General features: G+C 41.2%; 1 protein-coding gene across 23 annotated transcripts in view; it reads left to right on the forward strand.

The window, feature by feature from the left end:
• The first annotated feature begins 540 nt into the window (after positions 1–540).
• Positions 541–13,786, forward strand: part of BAZ2B (bromodomain adjacent to zinc finger domain 2B) — a 185,074-nt gene continuing 171,828 nt past the window's right edge. For 9 of the 23 annotated variants that reach the window (XR_015945800.1, XR_015945801.1, XM_088676890.1 and 6 more), the window contains exon 1: positions 541–972. The gene's annotated coding sequence lies outside the window, so the exon portion shown is untranslated. Of the gene's footprint in view, positions 973–1,168; positions 1,311–1,444; positions 1,920–13,786 lie in introns of those variants that run through there. The other 14 variants (XM_088677003.1, XM_088677012.1, XM_088677017.1 and 11 more) reach the window with 9 other exon arrangements.

Raw genomic sequence — 13,786 nt, forward strand, 5'->3', positions numbered from 1 at the left:
TTGGTAGGTTTACTGCCATTCCACAAGCCCTCCCTTTTCTGCTTCTTCTTGGAAGAATTCTGTGTAGCTGGGGTGGCTTGCACACTCCCTACACCAAACTGTGTCAACCCAGTCCCTCCCTGCCTCTTTTACATGGGAAACCCTTTCCCGAAATCTTCACATTTGGCTTCTTTTTTTTAAAGTGATCATTTAACAGCTGGGCTAACCTAACCTTCCAGCTCAAACGATGCACACTTGCAGGAGCCCCTGGTTTTAAAGCAAAACCAAAGTAACCAAGCTCAACTTTTCTTACAACTTGAGGGGGACACTGCTCACTAAATGAACTGAAGGTGAACTTCGAAGAAGTAAGAATACAGTAATTACTTTGGTTCCCTTGCAGCTTTTTTGTTTTGTTTCTGCTTTTTTGGGGGGGAGAAGCGTTTGTGGTGCGCGGGGGGGAGGAGAAGGAATCTGACCAGTCAATTTCTTACTGAGGCTGAAATGAGATAAACCATTCTCTCTCTCTCTCTCTCTCTGTTTTACCCCCCCCCCCTTTAACAGCAACTTTCATTGTTAGAAAGAGAGCAGCCGAGTTGGTTGACGTCACTTTTGGTTGGTGAAGGCTTCGCCTGGAAGTGAAGCTGAATAAACCTTGAGAAGAGAATCTGCTTCAAGCTCCTGCCGCTCTAAGGAACTAAAGCAGAGACAGACAGAGAGAGAGAGAGAGAAGGAGAGAGGAGGCACACACACGCGCGCACACACACGCACACACACACACAGAGAGAGAGGGTTACACTATCATGAATCCTCGTAGTTAGATCTCCTAGCCTCTTTCTTCACTCCCTTCTTCAGGCTGTTTGGGGGAAGACAGCGTCCCCATCACCCAGATAACGCGCATCCATCTCCTCCTGAACTCCACTCCACCCCCACCCCCACACAAAAAGAGGTGTGTGCATATACGGGGGGGCAAGATCTCTCTTCCAAACTGTAAAGGTGAGTTAGAATCGATTTCGGGGAAGCGGAGTGTGTGGTGTTGCCGGCGTGCGGGGGGGGGGGAGGCAGAGATATTGCTTTAAGGTCGAAGTCTGAATTATGGTTGTCGGGTTGCGCTTGCTACTACTGCAAGCCGAGGGAGGGTGGGGAGGGAAAAGGGGGGGGAGAGAGGGAGTGGGGATGTAAAGGAGACTATGGGTCGGGGGAGGGTATGGGAGAGAGAGAGAGAGAGAGAGAATCCTGGCTCTCTTCGGAGTGTCTTGCGGCGGCTCCCCAAAACATCTCTTTGTTGCCGGGCGTTCGTGCATCGGAGGGACGTGTGGGGTTTTTTAAAGCCTGTGCGTAATGTATTAATGACTATTATTAGCCCCGGCGCGTCCGTAATAGTACGGCGGCGAGGAGGAGGAGGTCCAAGTCTGGAAAGTGAAACTGACCTTGTGCACTCGGGACAAGGAGGGGCGGGTGGGCTGGCACAAGCGTGCGGGGCTGGGTGGAAATCGCAGATCTCCGCCGGGCGGGCGCGAGAGAGATCCCCGTGCCAGGCGCTTCCCGCACTACACCCCTCTCTCCGGCGCCCTTCAACTTTTTATTTCTCCCCCCGCCCCCCAGTAGCTGGGCAGAAAGTCTCGGGGTGATCCCAAGGCTGGCTCAGGGCATGCAGGCGACCTCCCTCATAAATCGGACCGCTTTTGTGTCTTCCTTGGCTGCCCTTTCCCCACCCTACCCCTTCCCTCTCGGATCTTTCTCCCTGGCTTCCTTCTGTCGCCTTGGGCATGACAGCCAAGGAGACCTGGATCCTAGTGCGGTCGCCCTCCTCCTCCTCTCCTCCTCCTCCTGTTCCTCCTCCCCTTTACTTGCCCCATCTCTTATGCCTCCCCCTGCCGGTCGCTCGGAGCCAGGAGAGGGCTTGCCCCCCCAGTGGATGGGAGGGGGCGTGAAAGCAGAAAGTAAGAGACCTCTCTCGCCTTTCTCCTCCCCACCTCTCCGATCCCACAGTAAACTCCCCCCACCCAGCTCCTTTCATTTCTCCACCTCATTTGCCTCTCTGTTTTTATTTTTTTTAAAAATGTTCCACTGCCCCAAACTCCGCTTTTTTATTTGGGAAAAGCGCGGAGGGAAGGAGGGCGAGGAAGCCAAGGGGGGACCCTCGCCTGGGCTCCTCTCGGCGCTTTGCTGCTTTCTTTTCCCTCCCTCTCTCTTCCTCGTCCCCCTTTCTCTTTTGTGTGCGTTGCTTCCTTATAAAGCCAGAGAAGCAGCTGCAGCCCTTGGCCGAGTTGTTGAAATTTATCCCTTTGTGTATATTACAATATCCTCCATTTTTCTGCCCTCTAAACAACAAGCCTTTCGCCATCTTGGGCATTTTAAAAAAAAGATTCCAAGTCTTGTGTATATGTGTATGTGTCTCCCTCTCTGAAAAGGGTGAAATCCTTCACGTCCTGTTGGATAAGGCACAAAGTTTAGGGAATCTAACAGGGTACAGACGGTGACGTCATGTGAAGTTTTTAAAGGGACCCCACCTCCAACGGGGTGTGTGTGTGTATGTTTGTGTTTGTTGCTTCTCTAAAGGTTTCTGGTCGAACAAGTTTTAAGCTGTATTGAAGAGGGAGTGTCTAATTTTAGCTTATTAAAACGTGCAGAAGGGATTGGCATGAGAGGACTAGCCTGTGTATTTTTGCTTAACAGGTGGAGAAATATCTGGATTTATATATATTGTAGGCTTTAATGTTTTTCGCAGTTTGACCTTTCACTCGTTCACATGCACATTTTTTTTAACTGCCAAGGCATGTCATGTCATTTAAAAAATAAATCATATGATATGATAGTTCACTGATGGATAAATATTATTTTGCTTTGCAAGTGAGTCTATCATTGCCAAAAACAAGAGATGATGGCATTCCTTTTAGAAACCTTGCCTCCATAGCTGATGGCAAAGAGAGCAGCAAACTCTTTCCTGCAACCCCAAAATAAATTCCAAAAATTGTAGGTCTTTTCCCTTTTTCTTTTAACCTGCACACTCTTTGTGAATTTAGAAAATTCTGGAGAGACAGGACCTGTAGATAACTGCCTGCACTGTAGATTGTGTCCCACATGCTGTTGTCTGGGGCTTTCAAAATGCAGTGTTAGTATGCTAAGTTCCAAATTACTACCTAGAAAAAAAAAGAATCAAATTACCTCTGGCTATAAGCTCTTATTGTCTCCAGTTTTGAATAGAGAAACAACAAAAAGTATTGTGCTTTTAATTTACCTCTCCTCAACAGATACTCTTTTGATTTTATATAAAAAAAGTTATCTTGATCACAGGGCAAAACTTAATGAAACTCTTGAGTAGTGCATAAATAATAGGATATTTGAACAGAATTCTACTTTTCCATTCTGCTTCCTGTATTTGTTTTGTTTTTCTTTCCACCTATTTACACTTGCACTAACAACATGAAACTCCCTGTGTTTAATTTGCATTCCCTTTGTCTTCATGGTGGGGGGGGGCACACCATTGACTACAATTAGCATGGAAACTAATATGAACATTTTAAGAACATCAAGATGTTCCTTTCTTCAGTACGTACACTAAAAACTGAATGACAGATTTAGCATATTTTTATGCTTGAGTAGGAAATGTGCCTTCATGTTTACAAAAGTAAACAATTTACCTTAGTGTATTATTTTCATTTTCTTTTTTTAAAAAAGAGCCACTTTAGAAAGCCTGGCTGAATTGAAAGGCTGCCAGTTATGTGAATCTTAGATAGAAGAAAATGTTGAAATAGTTAAAAGCACATAGAACAGATGGCTTTAAATTATACATGCAACAAAGGCCTGGAAGATTTGGCAGATTATAAACGGTGAGCAACAGAAGATAAGCAGTTTAAGAAAATGGTAGTTAAGTACATTTGATACCCACACCTATTGTAAACTCTGTGCACATTTTAGTCACAATGCCGCATAATCGATATAGCATGAAAAATCACAAAAACCGTAGTGTAGCTGAAAGCATTTTCTGTATTGGATGTGTGTGGTGGGGGTGGGAATCTTAAATATTTAAGAGGTATGTTTCAGATTTAAGGTTATTTCACACAATGTAAGTCTAATCTGGCAAGGAAGAAGCTTTTTTTAATGTCTTGGATTTTGCTGATTTTAAAATAATAGCATCTAAAATAAGATACATGCATGTGGTTTTGTGAATCTTGTGGTTTTGTGGTGGGGGGTTTAAGGATTTTGGAAATTTGAATATTTTTTATTGTTGTAATTTTTGTGCAATTGATAAATAAATATCTCTGTGAACAGTATTTCTCTTGGACCACAGGATTATAATACTAATATTTATCTATTAGCAAAATCAAATAAATATCTGAACTGCTTGCATGTGTATATTTCCAGAAAGTGATGTTAACTTTTAAAGTTCAGGCTTAGTATAATAGTTTGTATTGTGAAATGGTTAAAATCAGTGTTTGGTAATATTGCGTGTATGTGTGTTTGTGTTTCTGTCTATATGTGTCTGAAAGAGAGAAATGTGAATAATAGTTGGGGAACATAGCTGGAGTTAAAAGGATATTTATACATAAACAAAATTGTGTACCTTCTAGTTGTCTATGGGTTTATAGTAAGATAAGACCTGCCACACAAATTGATAGTTTGCGAGTCTCTCCCCCCCCCCTTTCCTTTCCTTGCAAGACACTTATTAAACATTCAAATAAAAGGGTAATGAAAGCCTTGGATTTCTGGTTGCCTTTACCCTTTTTTCATTTCTTTGTTTGCATGTTTATTATAGAACTGCAGTGTAAAGGAGCAGATGTTTTGCCAAACATCCTGATGTGTTGCTTTTTCTTAGGGGAGTGCGTAACTGTTCCTTCTGATGCATCGACTTGACAGCTGGTTGATTTCATGGAGCTGCTAAGAAGCCATTAGTGGTGTCATTGAATTGAAACAGAACAGTCACTCCCAGCTTGAACTGCAATTGTTAATGTCTTTGTTGCCACTTTTGTGTTCCTACACAAGATGCAGAATACCACAGTTGCAGGAAAGTTCATGCTTTCTTTCTGATCTTCCTAAATGAGTGAAACGATGTGCTGGTGTTTGATTGCATCTAGATTCTAAATACAGTATTAGCCTAGATCAAGAACTAGAATGACTAGGATTTGTTCCCAGGAGATTTCATAAATAAAAAAAATAAAATTTATGACAAATAACGTGATAGGGTCAAAGCATCCTTAGAATCAGTGCCATGCTCCTTCTCAGCCAGTAGTTTGTTGTTAAAATAGGCCCCATCTCGTGCTGCTCTTTATTTTCAAGGGTGAATTCCAGCTTTAAAAGTAATTATCATAACCCAGCACACACTTACAAATCTTGCATGTGGTAGGCTGCGTCTCGATCCAGTGTGATCTCGATCTATAGAGATTTTTGGTTTTCAAAACTGGAATAGGGGTTGAATGATGTTTAACTTTATTCAACCAAGTTGTGCATCTGAAGCCACTCAAGTCAATTTTGGTGAGGAAAAGAAGCAGCAGAACTGAGTGTTTATAAGACATTGCTGAGGCCCCCAAATTTTACTTCACTTGGGGACACATTTCTGTTGGTCATTTCTGTTGAACAGTTTTCGACAGTGGACTGTGACCTTTTAAAATAAAATAAAATAATAAAATAAAATAAAAGTGCTAGAATCGGCAAGAAAACTGCTGACAGAGTTAATAAACAGAGAATTATGTATTCACATTGGAAAGCTAGTTGAAAATTGATCTGCAAATGAGTATGTGCTCTGATGAAATCCAGCAGTGGAGGGGGAGAACATTTCTACAAGACAGAGAGTTGAGAAAACTGTTTCATGTGCTATTTTTATAAGTTGGGGGGAAGTTGAGTGAACTATAGTAATAATAAGAAGAAGAATCAAAATGCATAGCATTTACAGCATGTTTCAAGTGTTCAAAGCACTCCACTCTACATTATCTCGGTAACAATTAACAATAGGCATGTAAAGGGAAGCAAGTCCCCTTGCAGTTGGAAGCTTGAGGCTAAGAGAATAAAGACTTGCCTAAGGTAATCTAATGAATTCGTAACCCAAGTGAGGCTCAAATCTGGACCTTCCAGCTCCCTCTATAAGACTGAAAGGCTTAGTAAACTCATTGGGGCATGAATGGCATTGAACTCTGTGAGATTGGTTTCCAAGGGACCATAGTTCAGTGGAAGACCACATGCTCAACTCCTGGTGTCTCCAGTTGAAAGGCTCAAGGAGCAGATGATGTGCAAAGCCCTGAGACTCTGGCGAATCACTGGCAGTCAGAAGCAAAGCTAAGCTAGTTGGGCAAATAGTCCGAGATGGTATAATAAGGTATCTTCTTGTATATTGTTAATGTAACATGCACGGGAATCTGTAGTGTGCCACTACGCCACACCAGCTGGATAACTTTGTCAGATTGATCTTTTCAACTTAAATTTTATTTTCATAAAAGTTCGGGGTGGTACTTTGATTCATATGTGCTGTTTTCTTTCTTAAGGTCTACTTCGTTAGGGTTTTGACATGGATGTGTTGCAGCCACTCCATTCTAATCTGCTTCTGCCTCCCTGTATGCTGAATTGATACTTTACAATTTTATTAAATTTCCATATTGTCCTTCATCTGGGGTTCGCAGCATATAAAAACACAAAAATACACACCATAGTAACAAACAAGAACAATACCCACCCCACAGCTTAAAAGGCCATAGATGATTTAATAAAAGATATGGAACGCTTCATGAATTTGTGTGTCATGAATAACATAAGACATAATAGCTGGTTAGCTCATCCAAAAATAAACCTTTTTGTAATAGTTAATATATTAACTGCCACTTCTGTTCATGCACTTATAAACCATTTTTCTGTAAAAAAAAAATTACAATTAAAAGCACCACAGAATTACACAGTGGCTTGGTTTGCATATAATGGGAAGCTAAAGTTAATGGCTTACTGGGAAGGAGCAAACATGCTGGTGCGTGCTGCTCAGATTATGTCTGCCACTCCCATTTCCCCTTTGCCACATCAGGAGGAAACAGACCAGAGTGTTACTTAATGTTACTTGGGAACCAACTCCTGTGAGTTGTTATAAGAGAAACCATCTATGAGCTCTGGTTTGCACGTAGTGTAAGCCAATGCTCTGGTTTGTTTTTTCCTGGAGTGGGAAAGAGAAAAGGGAGAGGGCATGATTTGGGCATCCTGTACCAGCTCATTCCTGGTAAACCATAGTTTATTTAACTCTGGTTTACTGTTACGTGCAAGCCAGGACGGGTTTTGAATGAGTAGGGGGTAAAATAGCATTTAAGATGAACAGTTTCCTGAAAAGGAAAGTAAATTTCTGTGATGTGCTCAAGGTTTTTTGTTTTAAATGTTAGACCTGTAGTTTTCACTGATACAGTTGTATGACCGAGATAAAATTATCCTTTAAAATAACACTGTCCTATCCATTCTTCCTTATTGTGTTCATATTTTTGCAAGTGTGACTGTGTGTGCACAATGTGGAACAAATGGAATAATATTTTCCTCCATCTGCTTCTGTGCATTCAGCAGCCCTTCCATGTTGGTCTAATTGGCCCTTTCCATTAGTTTTCTACATATAGATACAAAACAGGGTAACCAGATGCATACTGTTTTGTTTTGGGTTTTTTTGTAAAATATAGGGCTACTATTTAGCACAGAGTTAAGCAAGTGTAAATGGAACACAGTCTTAAGCATTCTTACTCTAAGCTTAACTTGCTGTGTATTAAATACATTTAGAATTGCAACCTTAAGTGACCAGAAGTCTTCCTTTTTGAAATTTGAAATTTGACATTCTGGTGTTTTGTTTTGTTTTTAATTTTCTGGGGTACTATTAGGAAGGAGTGTTTTCTGAAATCACTTCCAGCTTTAAAACATCTACAGCTCAGTCCTATGCATGTTTTCTTATTATTAACTTTCACAGCCCTTGCTTCCAGGTAAGCGTTGATGTACAGCAGTCATTGGATTGCAACCTTGTTCTGGTTAAAATCTGGCATATTTTGTTACAGAGGAAGCTTTCTTTTATTATACAATCCTTCCCAAAACCTACCTCTATAAACATGTCAGTATTGATCTTTCTTTTCTTTTCTTTCTTTTAGCATCATAATGTAGTAAAGGTAACACAAGAAGCCATAAATTAATTTATGAAATTTCTACTCTTGAAGATAATTGAAAATAACCCAAATGGATTCAGTACAGTTCCTTGTTAGCAGTCACTAGGCCTCTTAGTCTTGCTAGGATCAGAGTGATGATGGATCTGCAATTATATCTGCTGTGTCCATATTCCTTTTAAATTTTAAGATGGAAGAAAAGGATTATTCATATATGGCTGTAAGCTTTAAAAGATTACCACTCAGTTGGAGATTTTTCATATGGCCAGGTTTTTTTGGTGACCATCATTCAATGGTGATTAGAAGGCAGGTTGAGATAAATATACCTATTCAGATTTAATGGTTTGCTTGCTGAATATCTAGATAGATGTGCATAACATTAGAAGTAAAACTTCTACATCCACGCTTCTTTTCTAAATGTTTCATAAAGAGTTTGTCTCTCTACATACAATGGAGCACATTCCCCCTTAATATGTGAAAGATGGGGACTCAAATAAATGGAGACTCAGAATGCATGGTTTTTTTAAAAAAAACAAAACAAAACCACAAGCTGTTATGCTGGTGGTGGAGAAACGGTTGCACTGAGATATGTGCACATTTACTAAGGATAACATTTGTATTTGTAAGAAAATATTCAGAAAGGCTATTACAGCTGCAGTGTTCGAACAAATCTGTGCTGTAAGCAAAACGTGCTTAATTCTTTTCCACCGACGGGAAATTCAGCTTGAAGATAATTATTGCATTGGTCCAATGGATGTGCAGAGACATAATTGTGTGTTTTTAACCCTGTTTTTCTGTTCTTACACTTTTCCACAAGCATGCACTCATTAATCAAAGACGCTGCACTCCTGCTGAGGGCAGAGAGGTTCATCAAATTGGCAGCCGGTTTGGTGCAAAGAACGGTGTACTGAAGCTCTTAACGCGCTGGGACATAAATAAATCTAAGGTCTTTGTATGCAAACCCTGGAGGTTAATACTGCATAATTCAATGTCCTGTCTTTGTTTTTATGATTGATGTTTTTAAATGTTTGAAGCTTGATGCAAGTCTTCTACTAGGTCAGGGCTGACAATCTGATTGGCTGATGCCAAAAAAGAAAAAAAGGGGGAAAACGCATTAGGCTGGCAAGGGGACTTTGAGTACGCTGCAGAGATTTTGACTCCCCCCCCCCTCCTCCTGGAAGATCATTGTCATATTGCCCGAGCTGTTATAGGAATGTTTCAGTGATTGACATCCCCTGCTGTGATAATGGACCTAGTGCATGAAATGCCAATAGTTTGGCCCTATTTGTTCTGAAGCTTACTGCTATTTGTATCCTTAACAGAGCTAACATGTAAAACAAGGAAAAACTACTGGGATTTCTCTGTAGAAATAGTGCTGGGATTTGGTTTTAACATGAATTGGTTGCATATTCATAATTTAAGAACAGCTGGTTACAGGCAGCGCACAGTCATTTGCAAGCTATTATAGATGGTTCGACTTGCACATGGAACCCGGTCTTGAGCTCAACTCCCCCACCCCACTTATTGATCAACTTGCATTTAAAATCTGGTCACTGCTGTCAAGGAGGCCTTTCATTTCAGCTGCGCTTGCAACATACAAGAGGTTCCATTTTAAAATATTTAATTTTAACTAAATGCTGAAGAAAATGATAAAGTGCAGGCTTTGAAGAAACAAACTGCATGGATCAGTAGTGACACAAATCTTAAATGCAAAAAGGCCTGTTTATTGGAAACACGTTTCTGCAACCTTTTGAGTCCTTTGATTGCTTATGTGGTTAAGAGCAAGGAATCTGCTGGATTTAGTCAAGGTTACACACTTGACTCCACAGCTCTTAAAACACAGTGCGGCGCTTTTGTGCTTATGCCACACACACAGATTTTGCTTGTGTTTTGTGTGCATGTGTGTGTAAATGAAATGCAGAGAAGTGCTAGCTAAGAACAGGAGGGGGCAGATTTCAGGCTTTTCTGGTCTACTTCACTTTCTACTTGAACCCTAAATCTACCAATCGGCGCCTGCTGCAAAATACATCCAATTAGAATTGAAGAACAGGGTACCTCTGAATACATTCTGAACCTGAGAATTTGTTTTGAGTGCCAGAACTAAATGCATTGCAAAGTCTGCTCCTGATTAGCTTTATTCATATTCACAGCCTAATTTAGGTAGAAAATGTCATTTTGTTACTGGTGTATTAAAAAAAAGGAAGTCAGAAAGCCAGCAATGGACAGTGGGGTGGAGTGGTGGCGATCATAGGAGCTCTGGTGTGTTGCTGCTCTTTACTGGGAGGTAGGGGGAGAGGTTGGTGCAATGCAAAAGCACAGCGGCACGTTTGCACTGCGCTGACATTACTGCTGTCTCTCCCCTTTTCCCCTACCTCCTGGTAAGCAGCAGTGATGCAACCAACCAAAGGACAGCTGATCTACTGCAAATCACCAAGTGATCAACCACTTGGACCCAGTCTACATTCTGCCCACCCCTACTAGGCCTTCCATGATTAAACCAATAAACTTTAGTTGTATCCTTATAATTAGTTTGAATATTGTAGCCTGGGGTTTTATTTGCTTTAAAGGAATTAAAAATGGTACTCGTGTGTATTTTATTTTAACCTTTTTGGGGTGAAATTCCTTATTACTCAAGTTAACTGTGTGTGTCATTCCCCACCGCCTACATAAGTGTGAGCCTAGCTAAAAGACCATTCCGGTTTATCTGATATTCTGATTATGCAATTGTTGGTTCTTCCTACGGTAGGTCAGCTGATAAGCGACACTTATGGGGTAGCCTGCCATGATACATGGTAAAGTATAACAGATGCAAATTTACAGTCAGGACTTAAACCACGGGTTTGATTTGCTTCAGTAGGATTTACTACTTGTAATTATGTTTAGGGTAGCATCCTTTCAGTGCAGAGTACAATGCACATTTTGGATATTTTAATTTGACAGTTTGATGTAACTTTGGGGGAAGGACCTACTTTCTTGAAGCATGGAAGAAAGTACTTTCATACTGAGCATCTCTTTGTGAAATAATGAGCACAAGTGATATCCTTTTATCTCATAGACTTGGGTCCAGAGTGAGGTGGGTAGGAGCACCAGTAATCTGACATAGTATGCAGTAGAATGATAATCCTGTACAATACATTGAATGCCAGCAACTGTTATCTTGCCAAGTGTGCTTAGTGTGTTTAGGAATCTATATAAAGAGCCAGCAGTAAAGCAATAAATTTGCTGCTGGTTGAAAGTGGAGTTCCACATAGGCCATTATTGCTGGCTCTGATCTGACAACTGTGTTGGTTGCAGTGTGCATTCTCTCGGTTTTGCAGGAATTCATGTCTCTGCAGATTCTCTTCAAACTTTATGAAGCACATTTCAGGAGAGGAGGAAGTTAAGTTTTTATCCAGTTGAGCAACAAACTCCAGTTCCCAGGAAGTGTCCATGCATTTTTGCTGATATGCTTAGGTGTTTCATAGGACAGTCAGTTGTTCTCAGTGCAATCCTAAACATGTCTCCTCAGAAGTAAGCCCTATCAAGTCCAATGGGAGCTACTGTTAGACGAGTGGGTGTAGAATGTGCAGCCTAAGTTGCCAGCTGAGCACTTACATATTCATTATGCATAAAAGCATTTTGCAACCTTGTCTGGTTTTCAAGAGCAGCTTTGTTTAATGTTGCACAATTTCCTATTCTGGGTCACATTACCAATAATGACCTGAAGTTCTCTCTTCTGCTTTACCCATACAAGTGGCTGCCAGTCACTCCTAGAGGGGAAAACAAAACAAAACTCAGCCCTGCCCTTTGACTCACTGTTGCAGTTAGAGGAAGAGCCAAAAACACAAGTGTTCAGAGATCAGTAACCAGAGCTCACACTGTTTTGGAGCTGTAAAGCAGTGTTTCTCAAGCTTTTTTGGGCCACGGCACACTTGTTCCGTGAAAAAAATCACGAGGCACACCACCATTAAAAAAGTTAAAAAATGTAACTCTGTGCCGCCCTATATTATAATTATGACTGTAAGAAACACTTGCCAAATATTGCTTTCTAGCGTGTCAGTGTTGTGTATTGGCGGCCGCCAGGCTCGTTTGCACTGAGCTTTGGGAATGAGGAGGAGAAATATTGCTTTCCGGCGGGTCAGTGTTGAGTATTGGCGGCCGCCAGGCACGTCACAATGCAAATCGCCCTTCTCGTCGCCGCACGTTGCGGCACACCAGCCAGCGTCTCGCGGCACACTAGTGTGCCGCAGAACAGCGGTTGAGAAACGCTGCTGTAAAGTATCCATGCCCTCTGTTTTTAAACCCACTTGGTAGGTGGGGTGTTTTAACTCTTCCCCAAAATAAGTTGTCTTCCATATACAGTGCCTACTATATCTGTTTTTTTCTTCAATAACTGTCTTTTTTCTGGAGAGACTATGTGAGGAGAAGGGCTCCTTTCTCCCCACCCTTTTGCTTTGATCAAATTTGGTAGCGATGGGTGTGAAAAAACAACAGCCAAGGTTGTGCGCACATTCCAGTTTTCTCTGTATTCACTAAGCTTTCACTGCTGGTTTGGGAAGTAGCATGACGTTATCAGCAGTCCAACAGCTTGACCTCACCCCCAAAGGCACACTCCTCCATGGTCCCCCGAGACAGACTGATGCGTTCTGATGTACTTTCTCCTCAAACCAACTTTGATCTGAATTGAGGAAAAGAACAACCTAGCTTTGTTTTAACTCAGTAATGTGGGCACTGCTTAAAACTTGAAAGAGTTGATCTGATCTTCAAATCTGTTTTGCCCCCAAAACATGTCCTTGTGTATTTCAAGCGCCAAAGTGTAATAACCTTCTGCTTCTGGACCCTCCAGATAGAGTGGGCTAAAAATAGGACGTGTGAAATATTGCTTGTTCTAAGAGGATATTCACGGAACCACAGCAAGAAGCTTCACACTGGGGATAGCATAAACCATGTGCTAAGATGTGATTGTGTGGTTACTTTCTAAACACTCCCCTCTTTGAAGCTGCCATTATTATTATTATTTATTTACTCAAGGTGGGTTATCCCTCCTAATAATGCTTATCTTATGTTTGCAAAAGTTAAATTGCCAGATGTGAATAGCAGGTGCCAGTTACCATCAATCATTCCTTGGAAAAAACAACCTCATTGATTCACTAACATGATCTCTAAACCTAAAAACTACTGCTAGAATATTTTCATGTATCACTGATCTTAAATTTCAAGCATAACATTTGGGACTTTACTACAGTGTGTACTCCATCCTACTTTTAGGAGTGGACCTTAACTTTGTAGTCTACGGTCCAGTTAAGTCAGAGAACATCAATTTTTATTTACTTTTATATCATGTATGCCATCATGAACATGCTCTGGCTTAACAGATATATGCATTTATAGAGATTTACAAAAGCATGGATCCTGCATTTCCTGGGTTTTCTGGGTACCATGCAGGCTTGAGAGAACACCTGTTATTCTCTTTGCTTTTCCAGTAAATGTCTTCAGTTCAGGTGAAAAGGCAAGTCAGTTTTAAGCTAATTCAGCCGGGCACATACAGTATAGCTTTGCTTTGGTGTATGCTGAATGTATTGGAAAGTGAGGGCAAATGAGGACCAGTGTATACACAAATGCTTGTCGGTCCCTCAGTCCTAGTTTGATCTGGTAGAAAACTTGCAGCCCAATCTGGAGGAAGATTGCTCCCAGGTCCTTTGAATCAGCTGTGCTGTATTATTTTA

This window comes from Zootoca vivipara, chromosome 1, assembly GCF_965207765.1.
Source record: "Zootoca vivipara chromosome 1, rZooViv2.hap1.1, whole genome shotgun sequence".
In the NCBI taxonomy this organism is placed as follows: Eukaryota; Metazoa; Chordata; class Lepidosauria; order Squamata; family Lacertidae; genus Zootoca; species Zootoca vivipara.